Raw genomic sequence first — 26,044 nt, 5'->3', positions numbered from 1 at the left:
GGATACATCGGCACAGTCGGGAGACAGTGCTTTTCGTTCCTCCGTAACAGAGCCAGAGACATTGTCCACGATCTAAGACGCCGGTGGGAGATATTCCAGCCTTTCCCCAACTAGAACTGAAAGCGATCTCTTTTTTCGTACACCTTTTTTCCAAATATTGTGTTTCTGTGCAAATCCTGTTGTTGCGCTCAGTGTTCCTACGTTTTCCCATTTTTTATTTCATCTCCCTGCTCGGAGTATTTCTTGTACATCCATAATCTGTTATAGTAAATCGCGTTAACCCCTTCTCTGCATCCGGCTCTTTACTGCGTCCAAAGAACCTCACTTCCAGTGCTCTTACAATTGTATTTCTTGCAGTATCTCTCAATCTGTACTAGTAGAGTTTTCTTTTACAATCCACTGTTATTATATCTCTCTTGAATTATGCTCAGGAGACTCAGCTTGGAGATTCTTTTACAAATGTCATCAATTTTGACAAGAAGATTAGATGCATGCCTGTGGTGTGCTTTCAGGAGTTGGACTGTCAAGTTTTGCTGTACCAAATGGTTTTTATTGTGCCACATTGTAGGAAAGAGAAAGCATCCAAATTGATGTGTCTGGATGTTCTGAACAACTTGAGGGTATGTGACACCATGGTGGCAGCAAATACAAAAATATCTCAAATGCACAAGACACAATAAAAAAAAGAAGAAAGTTTGTGATGTTCCCAGTAGTGATGGGCGAGCACTAAAATGCTCGGGTGCTCGTTGCTCAGTTCAAGCATATTGAAATACTCGTGTGCTCGATCCGAGCAACGAGCCCAAATTACTGGTAGTTACACGATGGACAATAGCAGCACCCGACAGACCCAGTTGACTATGATGTGCTCGGTTTTACCAGTCAAAAAGCTGAGCTACAAACAAAGCCTCCAGTGTAGATATGAACTTAGCCAAACTTGTGACTCCTTTGCATAAAATAAAACAGTTGTCATACAAGCTTAATCTTTATTTTAGCATAAAATGATTACAAATCTTGAGAGCTATATGATATTTTGTACACTCATACAGGCATGGCCGATATTAAAAATATAATCAAAAAATATATACTTTTTTGCTCACAATCTTTGTATTTATTTCAGTTTATATATTTTAATATTAGATCAGCTTTCTAATTTTCTATGTTCTAGAACTTCTGGGCTTCCTTTGGGAAAGAAGCTCATCTTCAGCTCAGAAACAAGGGACAACAATCATCTGGTAGGACTGAGGTCTTGAAGCATTAGTGTTGGGCTTGGGTCTTATGTTCAGATTCTTTCTGTCTACTGTGGGCTCCAAGGTGAACTTCTGCAGTATGGTGGTTAGAAAGAGGAAGAGCTCCATGCGAGCCAAGCCTTCTCCCAAACACATGCGTTTGCCTGAGAAAACAGAAAAAGAAAACACCATAAGCAGTCAAGTTAAAGGTGTTGTTTGATTTAGAAAAAACATTTTCAATTGAGCAAATCAACAGAGGATGGGCGGGCATCCTGTTATCTTTCCAGCATAACCCTGTTTGAAGAATGAATTGAAGGGTCAGCATGTAATTTTCACTTCCTTAATTGGAGAACTAAATACTTACTGCGTTCCAGCGCCGGTCTTCACCATTGCCTCCAATGATAGTTCACAGGCTGCAGGGGTGATGTTACAATTACAGAAGACATCACTGCTGCAACCAAACGATACGCTCTGTTGCTCATGCCGTCAAAATCACCAAAAATTCTGAGCAGAATAATTGGCTGGAACTTTGACATTTACTGCCATTTGTGAAGTCAGCATTGTGGAGTCAGTGGTAGCCTGTAAACAATCATCAAAGGCAGCAGTGAAGTGCGGACGCTGAAGCAAGTGAAGTAATGGAGCAAGTAAATAAGTAATGCTCAGTTTATTATTTTCATCCAGAATGAGCTTTTGGAGAAAAATGGTCATTCTTGGAAAACACCTTAACTTTATAACTTCGAAATAATGTCAAAAGTCTCAATATACTGCCAGTAAATTATATTCGATAATCTTAATGATTTACCATGGTTTTTCTTTGTGTCTGTAAAAAAAAAAATATTAACTGTCTTTGATTTATTGACAAACTGTACAGAAGTACAAAAATCAAGTTGATATCCCTGGTTACAGGTCATTAGTATTGTGAGGAAAGAGGGAGACACAAGCGCAATATAGGGTCTTATCCCACAAATAAAGTAAGCGGTTTGACAAAAAACTGCTCACCTGGTAGTAGGTATTCAAAGCATGTATAGATAAGGGCTGCTGCAGATCCACAAGTCGGTCACCGACCATCTGAAACAGAGCTCTGCAAAGGAATACGTGGATTTCGTTCGCGCTGCCCAAATGATGAAATTCCAGAAGGTTAATAAGGTTTGACAGTGGTTTATTCTACGCGTAGAATAAACCACTGTCAAACCTTATTAACCTTCTGGAATTTCATAATTTGGGCAGCGCAGACGAAATCCACGTATTCCTTTGCAGAGCTCTGGTTACAGGTCATGAAATGTCACGTTAGCACCTTTCTACCATAGACAGTAGCTCAGAACTTTTCAGAGATGCCGCAAATTTCTCAGTCCAAAAAAGAACCTTTGAGTCGTGTCTTAAATAGTGTTGAGCATTCCGATACCGCAAGTATCGGAATTCCGATACTTAGTTCCGATATTTTTTTATATCGAATACTGGAATCGGAAGTTCCCATAATGCTAGGAGCCCGCTCGATTTGATTCAGCCAATGATCAGCCAAGGATCCCCCTCAGAAGTGTGGGCACATCCTGTTAGGCATGTAGGCATGTTAACTACTGGCATGGCTGTGATTGGCTGCTGAAATGATGTCATGATGCACTATAAAAACCGCAGCAGCCGCCATTTCCGGTTCACTCTGCTGTGAATTCAGTTACGGACAGGCTGCTGTTGAAGACTGTGAGGGACAGTTAGAAATAGCGATCATCAAACATATCTATTGCTCTACCCAGGCTACATAATCCACCACTGTAGCATTTTTGTAGCCCAGCAGCGCTGTTTTAATAGCTGTCTGCAAGGGCTGTGTGAGTGCAGACCCACGCTGTGTAGTGTGTCCTGCAGGCACGTCTGCTTGTAGGCCGCCCAGCGTGTGTCTCTGCCTCATACACATTTTTCTTTTATTGCTGCTTTTTTTTTCTCCTGTATAGTGTGCTTCCATACGTATCCATATACGTTGGTTGCAAACACTAAAGGAGTGGACAGCGGAGCCTTTCAGCAGCCTTTCAGTGCTATAGCCCATTTCTCTGCACTGTTTTTGGCTGTCTGATAGGTCTCTCTGTGTGTGAGTGCAGCTCATGTTGCAGTGTGTTCTACAGCCACCGCTGGTTGTAGTCCGCTCAGCGTGCATCACTGCCTCATACATAGTCCTTTTTTTGCAGCTAATTTGTCCAGATTTTTGCTCCTATATTAGTGTGCTTCCATCCACATCCATTGTCATGGGTTGGTTGCAAACACTATATAGGATTAGATAGAGGAGCCTTTTTGCTGGCTTGTGCCCTTCAGGGCTAGCCAGACTAGTATCACCCTATTTTTTGGAGCCTCATCAATTGCATTGTAGGTTAGCTTCCTGCATTGTAATCGCTCCAAAAAGTTTGTGATACCATAGCTTTCAAACTTTGGTCACATCCTTTTCTTTTCCCCCCCCCCCAAAAAAAAAAGGAAATAAAGTTCACCAAACACTCCACTTTAGAGTTGTGCAGGCCACATTAGATCATATTAAAGTGTAGTACACACACTCTTAGCCAAATTAGTGTTTCTTATACTGGTTAGCAGGTGTTCAGGAATAAGAACACTAAGCCACCCCTTTTTTACTTTTCTGCCTATCTTTATCAGTCTACCAAGATGAAGAAGGCAGGGAGTAAGGCACGTGGTCGTGGCCGTGGAGTTTCAGCGGGGAGAGGACGTGGGGATTCGGTGTCTGCTGCGGCCACCAGTGACCCGGCATCCCCCACTTTTACCAGGCAACAGTCCTTCATGCGCAGCTTTGTAGGACCTCGCCGTACCCCACTGCTGCGTGACGAACAAATTGAAGCCGTTGTCGGATGGATGGCAGCTAACGCATCCACTTCAATGACTTCCGCATCCTTCCAGGGCCAGAGCACTGAAGAGCAACCATTTGTCTCTTCACCACCTGCCAAATTGCCCAGGGAGTCTGAGAGCCCTGGACAGGAGCCATCTCAATCTTTACTTCTGTTCTCAGAATCTGTTGGCTTGGAAAGAGGTGGCCAGCCAAGCAGCATTCTAGAGTGTGAAGAAGAGGGAGTATGCAGTGATGCGCAACTGCTTTGTCCCTCTGAATCTGAAGAGGCGAGTGGGCCAGTGCCTATTGTCAGCACACCTCAGTGCTCATCTGATGATGATGAGACTCAGTTGCCAATTTCTGGTGCGTACGGTGCTGGCGAGACAACTCTGGACCAGCCGGTGCTTGAAGAGGGGAGTGGAGATGATGAGGTCCTTGACCCATCATGGCGTCAGCCACAGGAAGGTGGTGGAAGCAGCTCTGAGGAAGAGATTCCCCGAACAGCCAAAAGAGGAGGGAGAGGGCGGGGGCAGACTTGGTTGCCTGTAGCCTCCACTTTGGCACCCGTGAGGAGCAATCCTCTTCCAAAACAGAAAACGGGCGCTCCCAGGACTTGCAGTGCGTGGTCTTTTTTTGACACAGTTGCAGATGACATTTGCTTTGTCAAATGCAAGCTGTGTCATCAGAAAGTGAAACGAGGGAAAAATGTGAGCAACCTCAATACCACAAATATGTGGAAACATGTGCGTACCAAGCACGAGGTGGAGTTACACAGACACACTGAAGATGTAGGCCAACCTTCAGCAGCACCTACCACCTCTTCAGCTCGTGTTGGGGCCTCTTCCTCCAGCTCACACACAGCTGGTTCGGCTTCCTCACTGGAACGCCATGGAAGAACCACTGCCACTGTTGTCCAGAGACCCAGTGAAATTCCACCCACTTAACCACGTTCACAGTCATCAGCACACTCCCAGGCCACTCACCAGCAATCGGTAGCACAGGTATGGGAGAAAAAGCGGCCATACTCGGCAAACCATCCCCGAACACTGGCTCTGAATGCCGGCATTGCCAAACTACTGGCCCTTGAGATGCTGTCATTCAGGCTGGTGGAGACTGACACCTTCCGGAACTTGATGTCATTGGCAGTTCCACAATACAATGTGTCCAGCCGCTTTTATTTCAGCAGGCAAGCCGTCCCTGCCCTGCAAAAGCATGTGGAGGGAAAAATTAAAAATGCGCTACTAAACGCCGTCAGTAGCAAGGTCCACCTGACCACCGATGCGTGGACCAGTAGCCATGGACAGGGACGATACCTTTCCCTCACTGCCCATTGGGTCAATGTTGTGGAGCCTGGTACTGATCTGGAGAGTGGCTCTGTATGTATTCTGCCAACTCCAAGGATTGCAGGAATGCAGTCTGTACATATTGAGTCCTCCTCCTACTCTAGTTCCTCCGAATCAGCACTGCATGAGCCTGTTAGGCCAGATATGAGCACAGGTGTGGCCAAACGTCAACAGGCCGTCCTTAAATTAATTTCTTTGGGGAATCAGAGCCACACAGCACAGGAGCTCTGGAATGCAATCAAGCAGGAGAGCGATGTGTGGTTTGTGCCAGCGAATCTCCAGCCAGGTTTGGTAGTGAGTGACAATGGCCGAAATCTAGTGGCAGCTCTGGGCCTAGGCAACCTCACTCACATACCATGTCTGGCACACGTGCTCAATTTGGTCGTGCAGAACTTTCTGAGGGACTATCCGGATCTTGATGCACTGCTGCACAAGGTTCGCCTAGAGTGTGCTCACTTGCGGCGTTCCAGCATGGCAAGATCGCGCATTGCATCTCTGCAACACCGATTCCGCCTGCCAGAACATCGCATCATATGTGACCTCCCCACCAGGTGGAATTCAACGTTACATATGTTGGAGCGGTTGTGTGAGCAGCAGGCAGCAATAATGGAGTATCAGCTGCATCAGGCGCAAACAAGTCGCACTGTGCGCTGGACACACTTCACCACCACTGAGTGAGCCACTATGAGGGACATCTGCCAAGTTTTGTGTGCCTTCGATGACTCCACGCGGATGGCCAGTGCAGATGATGCACTAGTCAGCATGACTGTCCCCCTTATCTGTCTGCTTCAAAAAAGCTTACAAGCACTAAGTGAGGAGGTTTTTGAAACGGTCGAGGATGAGGAGTCAGAAATGCCATCTGCTTCTGGCAAGTCTGCGCAACGTGCCTCCACACAAAGGCCCAGGCAGGGGACACTTAGTGAGGAGGATGACGAGGAGTCAATGGAGGAGGAACACATCTCTCCAGAGGAGGGAGGTACACAAGGCTCTAGTATTCAGTGAGTACAGTGAGGGTGGGGTGATGCTGAGCAGGCTGAGATGCTGCCTCAAGCTGGGGACAGTGTTTCCGGTCCAGTTGGCAGTCTGCAGCACATGGTTGATTTCATGCTGCAGTGCTTGTTAAATGACCGCGGCATCGCCAACATTCTCCACACGGCTGATTATTGGGTGTACACCCTCCTAGATCCTCGCTACCGGGACAACTTACAAAGCCTCATACCACAGTTCAACCGGGAGCGTAAAATGCGGGAGTACCAAGAAACACTTGTGCTGGCCATCATGTTCTCCATTCCCCCCGCAAGTGTTGCTAGTAGTGCTTTTCAAAGCAGCCATGTGGGTAGAGGCAGTGGAGGAAGCTCTGCACAAAGAGGTAGCAGAGGCAGTGCCGCAGGACAAGGCAAGGCCAGTATGGCCCAAATGTGGAAAAGTTTTGTGGGACCGCCACAAACGGCTACACCATCACAGACAGCTCCAGTCAGCAGGAGGCAACGTTTCCGTCAGATGGTGACAGACTACTTGTCTTGCCCTGTTAGTGTACTCCCAGACGGCTCTTCCCCGTTCAAGTATTGGGTCTCTAAGCTGGATACATGGCCGGAGCTTAGCCAGTATGCATTGGAGGTGCTGGCTTGCCCTGCTGCCAGTGTATTATCGGAACGTGTCTTTAGTGCTGCAGGTGGTGTGGTAACAGACCGTCGCACGCGACTATCCGCCGATAATGTTGACCGGCTTACTTTTGTGAAAATGAACAAGGCCTGGATCTCACCTGAATTTGCCAGTCCTCTTCCAGAATAAATAATTGGCTGGCAACAGGATCCAGGTCTCCTGTTGTGTTCATGTTTCTATGACCTGAACTTTATTTCCTGGGCTATAGCAACGCCCGTTGTTGCTCAGAAGTGCTGTCCGCACAGACAAAACACTCGCTCATGTGTAAGTGGGGTTCGGTAACATCAGCTGATCCCCTGCTGTGTGTACGGCAAACTCTCCTGCTGCCTACAACTTCTGACTACCTCTGATTTAATATGTTCTCTGATTTGCCCTCTGTCTCCACTCTGTTTTGAGTATTTCCTCCGGCCTACAACACCGCCTGTTTCTGCTCTCAAGTGCCGTCTGCACAATCAACACTTGTTCCTGTGTTACCTGGGTCCTCTAACATCTGCTCATCTCCAGAGGTGAGTCCGGCAATGTCTCCTGCTTTGTCTACATTCCCACTACTTGTAGTGGAAAAGTGGAGAGAGCAGGAGACATTGCCTGACTCACCTCTAGGGAGAAGCTGTTGTTACAGAACCCCAGTAACACAGGAACAAGTGTGGGTTGTGCAGACGGCATTTCAGAGCAGCAACTGGCGTGGTTGGAAGCAAGAGGAAATACTCGAAACAGAGTGAAGACAGAGGCCTAATTGGAGTACGTTGACAGTTAGTAGTAGTCTAGAAACAATCTAAAACTGCCACCAAGTAGGCCTCAGCCTACTACCTGATTTTCCCTGGGCTCCGACACCGCCAGTTGGTGCTCAGAAGTGCTGTACGCACAGACAAAACACTCGCTCATGTGTAAGTGGGGTTTGGTAACGTCAGCTGATCCCCTGCTGTGTGTATGGCAAAGTGTCCTGCTCCCTCCACAGTCAAACAACCTCAGATTTACACCTAGCTCCAAGTAGGCCTCGGCCTACTACATGATTTTCCCTGGGCTCCGACAATGCCAGTTGGTGCTCAGAAGTGCTGTACGCACAGACAAAACACTCGCTCATGTGTAAGTGGGGTTCGGTAACGTCAGCTGATCCCCTGCTGTGTGTATGGCAAAGAGTCCTGCTCCCTCCAAAGTCAAAGTACCTCAGATTTACACCTGGCTCCAAGTAGGCCTCGGCCTACTACCTGATTTTCCCTGGGCTTCGACAATGCCAGTTGGTGCTCAGAAGTGCTGTACGCACAGACAAAACACTCGCTCATGTGTAAGTGGGGTTCGGTAACGTCAGCTGATCCCCTGCTGTGTGTACGGCAAACTCTCCTGCTGCCTACAACTTCTGACTACCTCTGATTTAATATGTTCTCTGATTTGCCCTCTGTCTCCACTCTGTTTTGAGTATTTCCTCCGGCCTACAACACCGCCTGTTTCTGCTCTCAAGTGCCGTCTGCACAATCCACACTTGTTCCTGTGTTACCTGGGTCCTGTAACATCTGCTCATCTCCAGAGGTGAGTCCGGCAATGTCTCCTGCTTTGTCTACATTCCCACTACTTGTAGTGGAAAAGTGGACAGAGCAGGAGACATTGCCTGACTCACCTCTAGGGAGAAGCTGCTGTTACAGAACCCCAGTAACACAGGAACAAGTGTGGGTTGTGCAGACGGCATTTCAGAGCAGCAACTGGCGTGGTTGGAAGCCAGAGGAAATACTCGAAACAGAGTGAAGACAGAGGCCTAATTGGAGTACGTTGACAGTTAGTAGTAGTCTAGAAACAATCTAAAACTGCCACCAAGTAGGCCTCAGCCTACTACCTGATTTTCCCTGGGCTCCGACACCGCCAGTTGGTGCTCAGAAGTGCTGTACGCACAGACAAAACACTCGCTCATGTGTAAGTGGGGTTTGGTAACGTCAGCTGATCCCCTGTTGTGTGTATGGCAAAGTGTCCTGCTCCCTCCACAGTCAAACAACCTCAGATTTACACCTAGCTCCAAGTAGGCCTCGGCCTACTACATGATTTTCCCTGGGCTCCGACAACACCAGTTGGTGCTCAGAAGTGCTGTACGCACAGACAAAACACTCGCTCATGTGTAAGTGGGGTTCGGTAACGTCAGCTGATCCCCTGCTGTGTGTATGGCAAAGAGTCCTGCTCCCTCCAAAGTCAAAGTACCTCAGATTTACACCTGGCTCCAAGTAGGCCTCGGCCTACTACCTGATTTTCCCTGGGCTTCGACAATGCCAGTTGGTGCTCAGAAGTGCTGTACGCACAGACAAAACACTCGCTCATGTGTAAGTGGGGTTCGGTAACGTCAGCTGATCCCCTGCTGTGTGTACGGCAAACTCTCCTGCTGCCTACAACTTCTGACTACCTCTGATTTAATATGTTCTCTGATTTGCCCTCTGTCTCCACTCTGTTTTGAGTATTTCCTCCGGCCTACAACACCGCCTGTTTCTGCTCTCAAGTGCCGTCTGCACAATCCACACTTGTTCCTGTGTTACCTGGGTCCTGTAACATCTGCTCATCTCCAGAGGTGAGTCTGGCAATGTCTCCTGCTTTGTCTACATTCCCACTACTTGTAGTGGAAAAGTGGACAGAGCAGGAGACATTGCCTGACTCACCTCTAGGGAGAAGCTGCTGTTACAGAACCCCAGTAACACAGGAACAAGTGTGGGTTGTGCAGACGGCATTTCAGAGCAGCAACTGGCGTGGTTGGAAGCCAGAGGAAATACTCGAAACAGAGTGAAGACAGAGGCCTAATTGGAGTGCGTTGACAGTTAGTAGTAGTCTAGAAACAATCTAAAACTGCCACCAAGTAGGCCTCGGCCTACACCATGATTGTCCCTGGGCTCCAACAACGCCAGTTGGTGCTCAGAAGTGCTGTCCACACAGAAAAAAACACTTGTTCATGTGAAAGTGGGGTTCGGTAATGTCAGCTGATCCCCTGCTGTGTGGAGGGCAAAGTGTCCTGCTCCCTCCAAAGTCAAAATACCTCCGATTTACACCTGGCTCCTAGTTGGCCTCGGCCTACACCATGATTGTCCCTGGGCTCCAACAACGCCAGTTGGTGCTCGGAAGTGCTGTCCACACAGAAAAAAACACTTGTTCATGTGAAAGTGGGGTTCGGTAATGTCAGCTGATCCCCTGCTGTGTGGAGGGCAAAGTGTCCTGCTCCCTCCAAAGTCAAAATACCTCCGATTTACACCTGGCTCCTAGTAGGCCTCAGCCTGCACCATGATTGTCCCTGGGCTCCAACAACGCCAGTTGGTGCTCGGAAGTGCTGTCCACACAGAAAAAAACACTCGTTCATGTGAAAGTGGGGTTCAGTAACGTCAGCTGATCCCCTGCTGTGTGGAGGGCAAACTGCTGCTGCCTCCAAATTGTAACTACTTCAGATTTAAACATTCTCTGATTTGGCCTCTGTCTCCACTCTGTCTCTAGTATTTCCCCTGACCTCCAACACCGCCAGTTCCTGCTCACAGTTGCCGTCCACGCATTCCACACGTGTTCCTGTGTTCCTGGTGTTCTGTTACGTGAGCTGATCCCCCAATGTGTGTCCGGCACTGTCTCCTGCGCTGTCCACCTTCCCACTGCGAGTGGTGGGAATGTGGACAGAGCAGGAGACATTGGCAGACACACATCAGGGGATCTGCTGACATTACAGAACCCCAGTAACACAGGAACACGTGACGTGTGGATTGGGCAGACGGCTACTGTACGCATAAACTGGCGGTGTTGGTGGTCACATGAAATCCTGGAAACAGAGTGGAGACAGATGCCTAATTGGAGCATGTTGACAGTCTGTTGTAGTCTACAACCTATATAATACTGCCACCAAGTAGGTCTCGGCCTACACCATGATTGTCCCTGGGTTCCAACAACGCCAGTTGGTGCTCGGCAGTGTCTTTGGCACGGGTACTCCCTGTTGCCCAGCCTGGTTCCAGCACGCCAGCTGTTTCCGGGTAGTGTCAAGGTCACTATGCCAACAATCCGTTGTCCTGTCGTCTTGCGGCCGGGTTAGCCGACTCTACGGTGCCTGCAGTTTAGGTGACTCCTATGTGGGCTGCAGGAACTGGCACTGAAGGCTGGATCTGTAGTGCCAATGGGACATGGACCCCCTGTAGGACTGTGGGTTTCGGTAACTGCGGCCGGCTTGCGGCCTGGCTACTTTGCTTTGGATGGGTACCTTCTGCTACCCACCTGGGTTCCAGCACTGTCAGCTGGTTCTCGCCAGAGCCTTTGGCCTAGGTGCCTCCATCTCGGTATCCGAAGGTCCAGCACCATTAGCTGGTCCTTGGTAGTGCTTTCTAGCACAGGTACCTCCTACCTAGTAACCGTGGTCCAGCACCGTCAGCTGTTCCTTGGTAGTGCCATTGGCTCTTGTAGCTTTTGCTACCCATCTGGGTTCCAGCACTGTCAGCTGGTTCTCGGCAGTGTCTTTGGCACGGGTATTCCCTGTTGCCCAGCCTGTTTTCAGCACGCCTGCTGTTTCCAGGTAGTGTCAAGGTCACTATGCCACCAATCTGTTGTCCTGTCGTCTTGCGGCCGGGTTTGCCGACTCTACGGTGCCTGCAGTTTAGGTGACTCCTATGTGGGCTGCGGGAACTGGCACTGAAGGCTGCATCCGTAGTGCCAATGGGACATGGACCCCCTGTAGGACTGTGGGTTTCGGTAACTGCGGCCGGCTTGCGGCCTGGCTACTTTGCTTTGGATGGGTACCTTCTGCTACCCACCCGGGTTCCAGCACTGTCAGCTGGTTCTCACCAGAGCCTTTGGCCTAGGTGCCTCCATCTCGGTATCCGATGTCCAGCACCATCAGCTGGTCCTTGGTAGTGCTTTTTAGCACAGGTACCTTCTGCTTAGTAACCGTGGTCCAGCACTGCCAGTTGGTCCTCGGTAGTGCCATTGGCTCTTGTTCCTTCTGCTACCCATCCGGGTACCAGCACTGTCAGCTGGTTTTCGCCAGAGCCTTTGGCCTAGGTGCCTCCATCTCGGTATCCGAAGTCCAGCACCGTCAGCTGGTCCTTGGTAGTGCTTTTTAGCACAGGTACCTTCTGCTTAGTAACCGTGGTCCAGCACCGTCAGTTGGTCCTCGGTAGTGCCATTGGCTCTTGTTCCTTCTGCTACCCATCCGGGTGCCAGCACTGTCAGCTGGTTCTCGCCAGAGCCTTTGGCCTCGGTTCCCTCCTCTCGGTATCTGAAGTCCAGCACCGTCAGCTGGTCCTTGGTAGTGCTTTTTAGCACAGGTACCTTCTGCTTAGTAACCGTGGTCCAGCACCGTCAGTTGGTCCTCGGTAGTGCCATTGGCTCTTGTTCCTTCTGCTACCCATCCGGATGCCAGCTGGTTCTCGCCAGAGCCTTTGGCCTAGGTGCCTCCATCTCGGTATCCGAGGTCCAGCAAGGTCAGCTGGTCCTTGGTAGTGGTTTCTAGCACAGGTACCTCCTGCATAGTAACCGGGGTCCAGCACCGTCAGCTGTTCCTCAGTAGTGCCATTGGCTAATGTTCCTTCTGCTGCCACTAGGGGTTCCAGTACTGTCAGCTGGTTCTCGCCAGTTTCTCAGCCTTCTTGTACCTTCTGCTACATTTCCAAGATCAAGCTTTTTGAAATTGTCTTTGGTAATCCTTATTGATCTCCATGACGATGACCCTGATGACGACGACCCTGAAGACCACACCAAAGAAGACCAGAAATATGACCCTAAATAATATGACCAAGAGGACAAAGAACATGAAGACAACCACCAAGATACAGAACAAAAGACAGAAGAACAAGAAGCAGAAGAACAGAAAGCAGAAGAACAGAAAGCAGAAGAACATTAAGCATAAGAAGAAATCAAAATTATAAGCAGAAGAAGACTAAGCAGTAAATGGGGGTGAGTCCGTTCCTCCTCGTGGTGCCCCTGGAAAATGCCTGTTGCCAGTGGCGTATCTAGGGGGGAGCAGCCGGGGCAGTTGCCCCGGGCGCAGCCAGCAGGGGGGCGCAGTCGGGCCGCCTAATGCAGCGGTCCGCAGTGTCCTCCCTGGCGGCTGCGTTCTGCCGCCCCCCGCCTGAGAGTCGGCGGTCCTCTGTGATGGCTGTCAAGCTGACAGCCGGCGCAGAGAAGGAGGCTGTGCCGGCTCCCAGGGAGCAATTGTACTGGCGTCTATACAGACGCCTGTACAATTGAAGCTCTGACCGCCGAGCCAGAGCGACGTCAGCAGCGTGATCAGGTCATGTGATCACGCTGCTGATGTCACTCCCCGGCGCCCAAAGCAAACGCTGGTGGTAAGTGTGCTCCTCTGTGGAGCTGAAGAACCACCGAAGATGGGAGATGAGGGGGAGTTAATGAGTGGAGATGGGGGGGATTTGTAGAGGGGATGGCGGTTAATGTGTGGGGGTATTTAGAGTGGGGATGGGGGTTAATGAGTGGGGATGGGGGTTAATGTGTGTGGGGGTTAATGAGTGGGGATGCCATGGGGTTAATGTGTGGGGGGATTTGGAGTGGAGATGGGGGTTATTTAATGTGATGGGGGTTAATGAGTGGGGAGGTTAATGAATGGGGATGGGGATTAATGTGTGGGGGCATCAATGAGTGGGGATGGGGGTTAATGTGTGTGGGGGTATTTGGAGTGCAGATGGTTATTTAATGTGTGGGGGGGATTTGGAGTGGTGATGGGGTTAATGAGTGGGGATTGGGTTAATGTGCGTGGGGTTAATGAATGGGGATGGGGGTTAATGTATGGGGGCGTTAATGAGTGGGGTTGGGGTTAATGTGTGGGGGTATTTGGAGTGGGGGTGGGGGGATTTGGAGTGCTGATGGGGGTTAATGAGTGGGGATTGGGTTAATGTGTGGGGGGATTTTTTAATGTGTGGGGGGGATTTGGAATTGGGATGGGGTACTTAATGTGTGTGGGGGATTGGAGATGGGGGGATTTAATGTGTGGGGAGATTTGAGGACACAAAATAAAGAGTATGTATGAGGAAACAGTATGGGGGATTGGTGCAGACAGTATGAGGAGCGAATGGGTTAATGTATGTGGATGGACACAGTATGGGGAGTTAGGGGTATGTGTGAGCAGACAGTATAGAGAGTGAGGGGGTAAATATATGAGGAGACAGTACGGTGAACAGGTGGGATGCTAGAGGGGAATAGTGTGAGGAGACAGTATATTGCAGATATTTTATTTAGGAGCATTATAATGACACTTCTATCTTTAAGGGGATCGTGTGGAGATTTTCTGCAGAAGACCGGAGAAGATGGACGTCTACAGAGACGAGATGTGGATGAGAAAACTCATCATGGGGTCTAGAAGAAAAGGTGACTGACTGCAGAGACGACGTCATCTATAAGGTACTTGGATGTAAATGTTATTTGTGATACTGACTTATTCTCATGTTTTTATTTGTTATGAACATTAAAGGGGTTCTCCAGGTTTGTGCTGAGTCTGCAGTCATTCTATGTGACTGCAGACTTCTGAATTCTCACAGTGCTCACTGCACACTGTCAGGATTCTCTCGTGCTGGTAATTTACATACATGCGGTCACATGCTGACTAGACATGTGTGGCCTCACTCAATGAAAATGAACAGAGCGAGGCCGGGCACGTCTAGTCGGAATGTGGCCAGAAGTATATAAATCACATACTTGTGCTGACATGACGGTACATCAGCAAGGGAGAATCCTAAAAGTGTGCAGTGCATTCGTTGTGAGAATTCAGAAGCTGCAGTGTCAGGATTCAGCTCTGCTGGTTGCCGTAGTCATCACATGGACACTTCACTCATATGCGATTTTCATAGGTATGGTCCTGTGACAACGAGCTTCTCTTCCTGCTTCTCTCAGTTTTTTACTGAACTTTGAGAGCATTAGGAGGAGCAGCTCATGGGTACATGGCTAAGTGTTCAAGTCGCATATGTACTTGGGCGAGGGGGGGGGGGGGGCGCCGAACCGAATTCTTGCCCCGGGTGCCAGAAAGCCTAGATACGCCTCTGCCTGTTGCTGCAGGCCAAACTGAACGCGGACAAATCCTGTTGTAAATCTTTTGTGACAGGCAGAACGTAAGGTGTAATCTTATAACTTTTAGAGATAAGTACTACAGGAATGCCTGTCACCATAAGAAAATGAAGAAAAAGAAGAATAGGAAGAAGATGAAGAAATAGCATATGGAAATTAATAATAGCTGAATAAGAAGAATATGAAGAGTGGAAAAAAAAATTAATGGGAAGAAGATGAAGAAGAAGAAGATGAATAAGGTGAAGAAAAAGTTGATGAAAAAAATGCTACTGCTGCGGATCATGAAGCAGAAAGTGTGGGAGAAGTACAAAAGAAGGTGAAGAGCATGGAAGTTGTGAAACATACATATCTGGCAAAATATAAAAAAGTTAACATAGTCAATATCTTTTTAACTCCGCACGTCTTGGAAAAAAAAAATTGGAATTAATGCTATGCCATGTGATTTGAATAAACCACTATGCCTTTAATGTCTCCTCCACCTCCCACAATACATTCTATACATTCTACGTGATTCTTATTTGTTTTCAATTATGTAGAATTAGCCAACAAGGAAATAAAGGGCTTTTTTTAATTCCGATACCGGAAGTCCCATTGACTTGAATGGGACTTCCGGTATCGGAATCGGCGATACCCGATATTTTTTTCGTATCTGGCGATACCATCCGATACGATATTTTGGGGTATCGAACGGTATCGCTCAACACTAGTCTTAAACCGTTTTATGTGACAAATGTAAATTAATTCAGTGATTTATAACACAAAAACAATTGATTCCTAAATCATATCAAGCAAAATTTTTGATCTTCCTAATACCAGTCTATGTAAACCAACCATATAAAAATATTTTCATATACTGAAGCTTAAATTCAGTATTCACAGATTACAACCAAGTAATAACATCTTTCCTGTAGAGAATGGCATAAAGGCATCACTCTTAACGCAGCCTTTCTCATTAAGAAAGCGACCAGGATCAAACTCATCTGGGTTCTTGAAATGTTTGGGGTCATTCAGAACAGAAGTCAGGACTGCGAGCACCAAGCTTCCCTGAAATTGAATGTATGAAAATGCATATCTAGACAATGCAATCATTAAAGGTGGGGTCTGTTGAGTTATTAACCTCTTCCCGACCGCCCACAGTAGATAAACGTTGGCGCTTGCTGGGCTTTGTGCAGCGCCGACGTTTATCTACTGTCGGCGGTTTTGTGCCCCCCGGGACCCCCTCATACCTTATAACGCGGGGATCCCGGTGCACAATGCATGCTGGGACCCCCGACGTCATCGAGACCTGATTGGTTCAGGTCCTGATGACGTCGCGTCACAGCAGCCAATGAGAGAGCTCGCTGGGAAAGCTGCTTGTTTCCCGGCTATCTCCCTCATTATAACGCGACTTCTCCTCTGAGCTCATGCTGACAGATGAGCAGAGGTGAAGCAGCGTTACAGTGTGACTAGATCGCTGCCTGGCACAGCTCATCTTGTCACACAGTAACGCTGCTTCTCCTCTGATCATCTGTCAGTGTGAGATCAGAGGAGAAGTGGCGTTACTATGTGCCGGGCAGCGATCTTGTCACATAGTAACGCTGCTTCTCCTCTGATCATCTGTCAGTGTGAGATCAGAGGAGAAGTGGCGTTACTATGAGTCAAAAATACAAAAAATAAAAAACACAAAAATAAAAAAAAAAGTAAAGAAAAAAAAAGCAGGTAGGCAGGCTAGGGCTATGTCTAGGGTTAGGGCTAGGGTTAGGGCTAGGGTTAGGGCTAGGGTTAGGGTTAGGGCTAGGGTTAGGGCTAGGGTTAGGGTTAGGGTTAGGGTTAGGGCTAGGGTTAGGGTTAGGGTTAGGGTTAGGGCTAGGGTTAGGGCTAGGGTTAGGGCTAGAGTTAGGGGTGTGTTGGGGTTAGGGTTGGAATTCGAATTGGGGGTTTCCACTGTTTAGGTACATCAGGGGCTCTGTAAATGCAATATGACGCCCGCAGACCATTCCATCAAAGTCTGCATTCCAGAACATCACTACTTCCCTTCCGAGCCCCACCGTGTGCCCAAACAGTGGTCCCCCCCCACATGTGGGGTACCAGCGTACTCAGGACAAATTGGACAACAACTCTTAGGGTCCAATTTCTCCTGTTACCCTTGTGAAAATAAAAATTGGGAGCTAAAAGATCATTTTTGTGGAAAAAAAATGATTTTTTTATTTTCACGGCTCTACATTATAAACTTTAGTGAAACACTTGGGGGTTCAAAGTGCTCACCACACATCTAGATAAGTTCCTTGGGGGGGTCTAGTTTCCAAAAAGGGGTCACTTGTGGAGGATTTCCACTGTTTAGGCACATCAGGGGCTCTGCAAACGCGACATGACACCCGCAGACCATTCCATCAAAGTCTGCATTCCAAAACGTCACTACTTCCCTTCCGATCCCCACCGTGTGCCCAAACAGTAGTTTTCTTCCACATATGGGGTACCAGTGTACTCAGGACAAATTGGACAACAACTTTTGGGGTCCAATTTCTCCTGTTACCCTTGTGAAAATAAAAAATTGGGGGCTAAAAGATCATGTTTGTGGAACAAAAATGATTTTTTATTTTCATGGCTCTACGTTATAAACTTCTGTGAAGCACTTGGGGGTTCAAAGTGCTCACGACACATCTAGATAAGTTCTTTAAGGGGTCTAGTTTCCAAAATGGGGTCACTTGTGGGGGTTTCCACTGTTTAGGCACATTAGGGGCTCTCCAAATGCGACATGGCATCCTATCTCAATTCCAGCCAATTCTGCATTGAAAAAGTCAAACGGCACTCCTTCCTTTCTGAGCTCTGCCGTGTGCTCAAACAGTGGTTTAGCCCCACATACGGGGTATCGGCGTATTTGGGAGAAATTGCACAAAAAATTTTGTGGTTCATTTTCTGTTTTTACACTTGTGAAAATAAAAAAAATGGTTCTGAAGTAAAATGTTTGTGAAAAAAAGTTAAATGTTTATTTTTTCCTTCCACATTCCATTCATTCATGTGAAGCACCTGAAGGGTTAATAAACTTCTTGAATGTGGTTTTGAGTACGTTGAGAGGTGCAGTTTTTAGAATGGTGTCACTTTTGGGTATTTTCTGTCATATTGACCCCCCAAACTCACTTCAAATGTGAGGTGGTCCCTAAAAAAAATGGTGTAAATTTTGTTGTAAAAATGAGAAATCGCTGGTCAACTTTTAACCCTTATAACTTCCAAAAAAAAAAAAATTATGTTTCCAAAATTGTGCAGATGTAAAGTAGACATGTGGGAAATGTTATTTATTAACTATTTTGTGCGATATCACTCTCTGATTTAAGGGCATAAAAATTAAAAGTTTGAAAATTGCAAAATTTTCAAAATTTTTGCCAAATTTCGATTTTTTTAACATATAAGCGCAGATCATATCTAAGAAATTTTACCACTATCCTGAAGTACAATATGTCATGAGAAAACAATGTCAGAATCAGCAGGATCCGTTGAAGCGTTCTAGAGTTATGGCCTCATAAAGTGACACTGGTCAGAATTGAAAAAATTGGCCTGGTCACGAAGGCAAAAACAGGCTCAGGCGCGAAAGGGTTAATATGAAGTTGAAATGAACATGTCTGCTGAAATTTGGTTTGGGCAGAATCAATTCAGTCTAAATTAAATTTAGTCCAAATTGAAAATGCCCCGAAAAGACATTTAGGCTACGTTCACACATTGCGTTTTTTTCGCGTTTTCGCAGCGGTTTTAAACATGCAACCTGTCAATCAGTTCTCCAAGCGATGCTACAGATCGCTTGGAAAACGCTAGCATTCTGCAAGCTAATTACGCTTGCAAAACGCTACTTTTTCCGCGGGAAAATCGTGGGAATTTAAATGCGATTTTCCCCTGGAATTCTCACGGTAATTTCCGCGAGAGTTCCGCTACATGTGCACATAGCCTTAATATGTATGAAATTTCTCCAGACGCCACAGCTCCTCTGCTTGACCCTTTCAGTCTTTGGATCGGTCTTTGAATCTTCTGGCTTTGACTAGACCTCACTTAGTCACTTGGAACATGATACACGTCATTGACATCAGTGATATGTGAAGATTGTTATTAAGACCAACTCGAAGACCAGAGGGAACAATTGGAAGATGTTTTATGCTAAATGATTAATGAATGTGAATGTTTGTTTTAAGATGTATGATTCAGCTCTGCACAATACAGGTGTCATAATTCAGGACGGGGATTCTTTCCCCGTACTGGTTCTTTTGGAGTTAACCTTGTATGACCTCTCTTTGATTTGGAAAGGGCTATTTACACCTGCTTCTGGCCAGGCTCTGCATCAGCGATACTTTCCATAGACTGGCTTGAGCAGCTTACCCAGGTGTTCTCTGTTTGATACCATTGTTCCTCTGTGTGTTTGTGTTTCCATGCATGACTCGGCTTGACCCTCGTTCTGCTTCTGCCTAATGATTTTGCTCTACTTGTTTCCCTTTTTCTTCTCCCTTGGTTCCTGCATCCCCGCTGGCTTCCGAACTCTGCTCGTCCCTAACTATTCTCCTGTCTCATCCCATGCATTGACTCCGCTCCCCAGCTTCTGACCTCGGCTTTCCTGAGTACGTCCCCAGCACATCGTGTGCTGTCAGCTCCCTTCCTATCTCGTGGGTTGGCTCCACCCCCGGTCACTCCCCCAGCGGTCACGTGCCCCGCCAGGTCCTGCTCTGAGATCCCCTGCACGTAGCAGTGTCTGCATGCTTCTAGCCGGACCATGATCCTCAGCAGCACTCCACTAGGTTTCGCGCACATAAAGACACACTGCCAAGTGTGTCTTTACAACAGGGTTGTTAACAAAAATTAGCTATCTGGAAGTAAACAGGTAGATGGATGGGGCCTAGTTCGTATAAAGTTGCAATTCTAGTTGCTAGTTTAGTGAGCAGCAGTGAGTTCTCAACTGGACTATTGTGAGTTCTCACTGGACTATTGCGGATTCATAAGTCTGCAGTCACACAGAGTGACTGCAGACTAATGGATTTTGATTGGACAATCCCTTTAACAGGAGCTCAACCACCAACCCTTTCCTAGACTCTGGTTTGCATTCCAGGAGATGAGTAAACTCCTAAAATCTCAGTCCCCTTCCTCCTTAACATTCTACTGATGAGATGCTTTTATCAGTCCTATGTAAAGATAAGCAGATCTTTTGAAATTTGAATTAATCGAGTTTGCCAAATTCCCCCTCCCCCCAAAAAAAAAAAAAAATTTGACTTGTGGCAAATTGTGCTAATTTAAATATTGAAAAGCTTGTAATTGCTTGGAAAAAATATGAAAGGGAGAGGAAGGAAAGTGTTTCAGTGACCATGATAACTTACACTCTACATGTGAGATAGAGAACCCCACTGACCATAAGAAGAGTTTACACACTACAGAGGAGAAAGAGAGGATCCTACTGATCATAAAAGTTTACAATCTACAGTAGAGAGAAAACAACTATGACCGTAAGAGCTTACACACTAAAGAAGAGAGAGAAAACACCACTGACGAAAAGAGCTTAGGGTCCCGTTACACTAATTGACGCACCATCAATCCTGACAACGATACGACCTGGTAAGGATCGCTGGTACGTCGTTACATGGTCGCTAGTGAGCTGTCAAACAGGCAGATCTACTCAACGATGCAGCAACGATACGGCGATCCATATAATGACCTTGGCGGTCGTTGGGACCTTATCACACAGCAGCTATTCTGATGACTCAGACCTCGATAGGCATGTGTTATGAGTCGCCAATGAGGTCGCTCGTCGTTTATGGCATCAAACACAGCAAAGCATGCTGGCCAGCGGGACACCAACGATCAAAAAATGGTCTAGGACATTTGAGCACGATCAGTGAGTTCGCAGCGGGTGCCCGGTTGCCGCTATGTGTCACATGTAGTGAGCTCGCTGGCAACTTCGCTGTTGCGTCACAAAACCTTTGATGTTTCAGCAATCTCGCTAATGATCTCGCTATATGTGAAGTACCCTTTATTCCTAAGAGATTAAACATTACAGAAGAGATAAAGCACCCAGATGATCATAAGAGATTACAAACCATAGGAGAGATATAGAGAGAAAAAGAGAGAGGACCCTGCTGACCATAAGAGCTTAGACTATAAAGGAAAGAGAAAGGATCCTGTAGACCATAAGTATTTAAACTCTAAAGGAGAGAGAGAGAGTAAAGGACATTGAAGACAATAGGAACTAACGCTCTACAGATGAGAGTGTTCTGTCTCTGACATTTAATCTTTGATTGTCTGTTTGATAATATTTACAGTGATTACTGGTGAGAATATGGAGAAATCTAAATGTACATAGACTGTATTTTTTTCAGTGTTTTTGACTCCCTCTAGTGGCCAGAGTCATAATCACAGTCTTCTCTTGTTACTTTCACTTTGGTGCCTGAATCTTTCCCTCCTTTTGCAGTGCATTCTGGTAAGCTTTGCAGTGCATTATGGTAGCCTTTGCAAAGCATTATGGTTAGTTCAGCCCCCATCTTCCTCACTTTCCTCCATTTTCCGGCAGTCTGCATCCTGGAAGCATCTCATCTTTTCCTCTCCCCTTGCGATTACATCGCCGGTACATATTCATGCTTTCTGTAGCCAATTCCTGTCCTATATTAGCCTGGTTTAATTAGTCCTGCCCCTGGTCAGCTATTAGTGTGCAGATGTTGATTTACAATGTACTATGTCTAATATGTATTCCTGATGTACCCTGTACTGACTGATTGTATATATTATGTTTTGCTTGTAGTTTCACTGCTCCAATATATCAAGTTCAATAAAAGCACAGACTCAACCTACAGTCTCCTTATTGGACCCAGGCATAGCGGTTTAGCTGATCTGTATAACTGCAATAAGTCTGCTTCATTCAGTGAGCACAGAACAGAGAGAATAGACATTGATGACAATAAGAGCTTACAACTACTGGAAAGAGAAAGAGGACCCTGCAGACCATAAGAGCTTACACTCTATAGGAAAGAGGACCATGCTAACCATAATAGCATACAAACTACAGAAGATATAGAAAAAGGACCCTATTGATCATAACAGCTCGCACTCCATAGGAGAGAGAAACACAGTGAGCAAGATAGAGAGAGGTTAACTACAAGTGATTACATACACGATACAGTGGAGGAAATACACACGTGGTCAAAATTGTTGGTACCCGTTGTTTAATGACAGGAAAACCCACAATGGTCACAGAAATAACTTGAATTTGACAAAAGTAATAATAAATAAAAAAATCTATAAAAATGAACAAATGAAAGTCAGACATTCGTATTATCCATCTGTTTAATTTGTCATCATTTTTCTTCCTGCGGCAACATCCAGGGAGGGTAGCTACAGTCCCATGGATCTTAAATTTCTGAATAATATGTGCAACTGTAGTAACAGGAACATCAAGCTGCTCGGAGCTGGTCTTATAACTTTTACCTTTAACATGCTTGTCTATAATTGTCTTTCTAATCTCCTGAGAGAGCTCATTCCTTCACTTCCTCTGGTCCATGTTGAGTGTGATACACACCATGTCACCAAACAGCACAGAGTATCTGTAGTCCTCTATACAGGCCCACTCATTGATTCCAAGATTGTAGACACCTGTGATGTTAATTAGTGGACACACCTTGATTTAACATGCCCCTTTTGTCACATTATTTTCAGGAGTACCATCAGTTCTGTCCAGGCCTATTTCATGAGTTTTATTTATTTTTTTTAAATTCTGTGGAAGCATGGTTGAAAAGCATGACGAAGAAGGTCCGTGCACCTTCGAAACGCGTTGGCGATTGGCCCTTCTCAGCCTCCGTCTCCCAGCTTCTAGCTATCTGCTCTAGGTGTCGTCACCCAGACCAGGCCCCCCCCACACTCTGGCACTGTCAGCGGCGTCTCCCGGCCGGCGCACGCCGTGTGCTTCCAGTCTCTGGTAAGGGTAAGGTAGGTTCTGTTCAGGGGAGGATGCTCTCCGGTCCCCAGCCTCCCTCTACCTTGGCGCACTCAATACATCTCACGTGCCGGTGTGATCCTGCGTGAGTATCGGTGAGCTGTTCAGCTCACATCTCCCTGCTCCAGCGCCCAGGATCCTCCTGTTGCAGTTATTCTCGTGGATCAACCTATGGGGCAGCAACTCAGAAACTTACCCTCCACTTTTTCATTACCTTCTCAGCCATTGTGTTTTTGTTTTTTTTTTCGGACTACATATTGTGACTAGGCATCTCTGGCTTATGCAGCAGCAACTTTAGCGCAGTGCTCCCTTTTTGTTTTTGCATCTTTTATTATTGCCAGCCATTAGCACAGAGGCTGCACAAGCACCTGCAGCTTCAGTTTGTATTAGTAGGAGCGCTGGTGTATTTTATCTACACTTGTTCTCTGTATTAACAGTTACAGGAATCGTTTGATTGCAGTGATTGCCTCAAAAGTTTGTGCAACAAAAAATTAAGTTAAGGGTACCGTCATTTCTGTCCAGGCCTATTTCATGAGTTTTATTTTTTTTTAAATTCTGTGGAAGCATGGTTGAAAAGCATTATCTGACTTTCATTTTCACAGATTTTTCATTTATTACTAATTTTTTCAGATTCAAGTTATTTCTGTGACCATTGTGGGTTTTTCTGACATTAAACAAGGGGTACCAACAATTTTGACCACGTGTGTATGTATTTGCTCCCTTGCTGATTTTGTAAGTTTGCCCACTGACAAAGACATGAACAGTCTATTATTTTAAGGGTCGGTTAATTTTAACATTGAAAGATAGAATATCAAAAATAAAATCCAGAAAATCACATTATTTAAATTAAATACATTTATTTGCATTTTGCAATGAGAGATAAGTATTTGATCCCTCTTGCAAATAAGACTTAATAATACTTGGTGGCAAAACCCTTTTTGGCAAGCACAGCTGTCAGACTTTTTTTTATAGTTGATGATGAGGTTTGCTCATATGTCAGGAGTATTTTTTGCAAATTTGTCATTTTGTGTTTTCTTGTGTTTCAGCCATTGGGTGGTGTGGGCATTGTCTGACCGACTTGATAACACTTGTGCATGTCACATATGTTTTTAATCCGTTTTTTCCTTGCTCAGCATGGTTTGGGAGACCCCACCCTGTTGTGAGTTCATTTTCTCCTTCATCATTGATGCCCGAGGAACTCCCTCTTCTAGTAAGGAGAGGTAGTGAGTCTGATTATCAGACACCTGAGATTAATGATGATGACTGGCTGAGTGGAGTCACAGACTGGATATAAGGCTGCATACGCCCATTCTCCCTGCGGGTGATTTCTCTGTGGTATCCTTGGAGTCCAGTTTGAATTCCTGCTCTACTAAAGCTAAGTTTTCTTCCTTGCTTTTTGCATTTGTGCCTTGCTTTGTTTTTTCTGGATTTCAGCCATTCCCTACTGGGGTGAGCTGAACTCCTTAGCTCTGTCTCCTGAAAATACCAGAGTGCTGATTTAGTTTTGAAGCTTAGTTGCTTCAGGGTCTTTTTCCATTTCAGCTTGCTGGCTTATGTTTTTGATAGGGTTTTTTGCCGATTGCAGACAGCAGCTTTCCTTTCCTTTCCTGTTTAGATTAGATTGGGCCCCAACGTTTGCTCAGCCTATCTTTCTATCTGTGTCAGTGTTTTTTCATCTTGCTTCACCGTCATTATATGTTGGGGGCTGCCTTTTACTTTGGGGTCTGCTCTGGGGCAGTTTAGATTTCCCTTTCTATCTTTAGGCTATATAGTTCTCCAGCTGTGTCGAGGGGTCTAGGGCACCGTAAGTACCCCCCACGGCTACTGCTAGTTGTGTTGATAGGTTCAGGGGTCTGCAATCGGATAGTTGCCAGCTCCTCTGGTTTTCTGGACGTAGCTTCTATTTTTGTGTCTGCCTCCTACAGTCACTCAATCATAACACCACCCCTCTCGTGTGTGACATGCACATAAATGAGCTGTCTTACACCACAAGCCCTTATGCTAGGAGGCGCCTGTCTGTATCCTGTTCATTTAGACACTGTTCACATGTTCAGGTTTTAAATACATTAGGGACTGCTTCGTGAAGGGTTACCGTGACGTGGTGAAGCGGCTTGGTATACATTTTGTGCAAAAAACGTATCGACTAAATACCCTGTATTCGTTATACAGCACTTGCTGATTGCTGTCGAGTTTTTTGCTGCAGAGTGTTTTTTGCAAATTTGTCATTTCGTGTTTTCTTGTGTTTAAGTCATATGTCAGGAGGAATTTTGGTCCACTACTCTTTGCAAATCATCTCTAAATCATTTTTTTTTACTCAAATAGATTTTTATTAAGATGAAGAGCACAGTATTCATACAACAGTGGTACAAGCATTTTTGATTTTCCCATAAAGAACCCGCCCCCAACAATGCAAACTCACCCCCCAGCCCTTCCCCCTTTAGACAGTCTTGCGTTTGCACGCGTTCGTATGCGTTTTCGTGCGCATGCGTTTTTTCACAGTGTGCGCCTAGACGCGCCCGACGCAACCTGTTGAATTTTTTGGTGCACCGCAAGGCATAAAAAAATACTTGCGCACGGAACTCGACAAAATAACGCATTACAGTATATGGGAACATAGGCATGCGCTTGGACATGCGTACGCCAGCATTTGAATATGCATGCATTTTAGGAGGTAACATGGATAGAAAATGGTTAAAAACGCATGCGCCTAAATAACGCAAATGCATGCAAAAACGCATGATGCGTTTTTGTATGCATTTTTATTCCGCACGAAGTGCTGCGCTAAAAAATGCTAATGTGAAAGTAGCCTTAGTGGGCAAACATACAAAATCAGCAAGGGATCAATTACTTATTTCCCCCACTGTAGGTATAGCCGCCACTAGAGACAAAGGGATCCAATCATGTCTGATGTACTCGGTTCCTACATGCTGCATTTGATTCATAGACTGAAAAGATTGTATGTTCAGGAAGCTCCAGAAAAAAGGGGAGACCTCCTGAACTACAGTTAAGAAATCTTTCCGGCCCTGAAACGGTTCTGTTTTGGAAAGGTTGAGGCTAAGACTTGGAG

General features: G+C 46.2%; 1 pseudogene; it reads right to left on the bottom strand.

The window, feature by feature from the left end:
* Nucleotides 1–963: 963 nt before the first annotated feature.
* The window catches only part of LOC141051638 (cytochrome P450 2C20-like), a 64,525-nt pseudogene continuing 39,444 nt past the window's right edge, over nucleotides 964–26,044 (bottom strand).

Source organism: Dendrobates tinctorius, unplaced genomic scaffold (genome assembly GCF_039654945.1).
Source record: "Dendrobates tinctorius isolate UK_male_01 unplaced genomic scaffold, ASM3965494v1 ptg000158l, whole genome shotgun sequence".
NCBI lineage: Eukaryota > Metazoa > Chordata > Amphibia > Anura > Dendrobatidae > Dendrobates > Dendrobates tinctorius.
This window is presented reverse-complemented; position numbering and strand designations above follow the sequence as displayed.